A 1,166-nucleotide genomic window follows, 5' to 3' on the forward strand; every position below is an offset into this window, starting at 1 on the left:
TTCGTCGATGGAGGTGGAGGCCCCTTCGGCCCCCACTTGGGCCGCACGCCATATTTGATGGCCTGTAGAAGCTCCTGGGATGCTCCGTTCTCTCTCCATTTCGCTAGGACACTTCTTACCTTGCAATACAGAGGGGCATTCGGATCGATCCTGGGAACACTGACGTGCGGTCGTTGGGGAGTTAGTCGTCCTTGGGCCTGAAATTTTGCCCCGGACGATGCAGCGCGAGTTCGTGCTGCTTTTTCTTCGTTGCTTTGACGAATTTTGAGATATCTGAAGAATTTTGGAATGTGGGACGTACCTGATGCTCCACAAGAGCTGCAAATTCTGCTCCTTCCTCTACTCCGAGTCGCTTCAATTCCACAGTCTGACCCAAACCCTTGACTAGGGCCACAATTACTCCACAATAAGCCTGCATCCGATGCTCCACAGATAGGCCTCCCAAATCGATTTGCTTTGAACAGTAGGACAGATAATTGGCCCAGGTTAAAATATTTGTCAATTCCTTAACAACTGGAACCTTCTGCTTCTCGTACCACGACGGAGTCACAATTGGCAAGTTCTTCAACCCGTCTGGAAACCGGGCGTGGTCCTGGCACCACACAGCCGTAGCAGAGTTCTCAGCCACACCAGTGCTCCACTCGCCGTTAGACGGAGCCGGACACTCCAAAACGGTTTTGAAGTGTTCTGATGTTCAGACTCCGGTCATGTGTAACCGAAGTCCGTATAAAGAATTACGCCCTGAACCAGGGACGGCGTAACCATGTTCTTCAATCTCAATGCGTGTTCGTTCGGCGGCGTCGCGAGGATGAACTGGATTAGCTGGATTTACGTCCGTTGCGACTGCGAGGGATGCTGATGTTTGTTATGAGAGCCAACGCTTATACTTAATTTAAGTAGAAAGAAATATGCATGAGGAATTGTCTCCACTTCATCGTCCTTTTATACTCCTATTGTAAGTAGGAATATGAAAAGTACGTAGAGTAGGACCGTAATGTCTTACCACAAATATGTGGGTTACTGTTAAATAGTTAAAATATTTAACAGTAACGCACAATCAGTGAAAGACTTTACTGGTGCTACTCTCTGTTTCATAATACTATTAGAATGTAAACATTCCAGAATATATATATATATATATATATATATATATATAGTATAGTATA

This window comes from Sphaeroforma arctica (assembly GCF_001186125.1).
Source record: "Sphaeroforma arctica JP610 unplaced genomic scaffold supercont1.1349, whole genome shotgun sequence".
Lineage (NCBI taxonomy): Eukaryota > Ichthyosporea > Ichthyophonida > Sphaeroforma > Sphaeroforma arctica.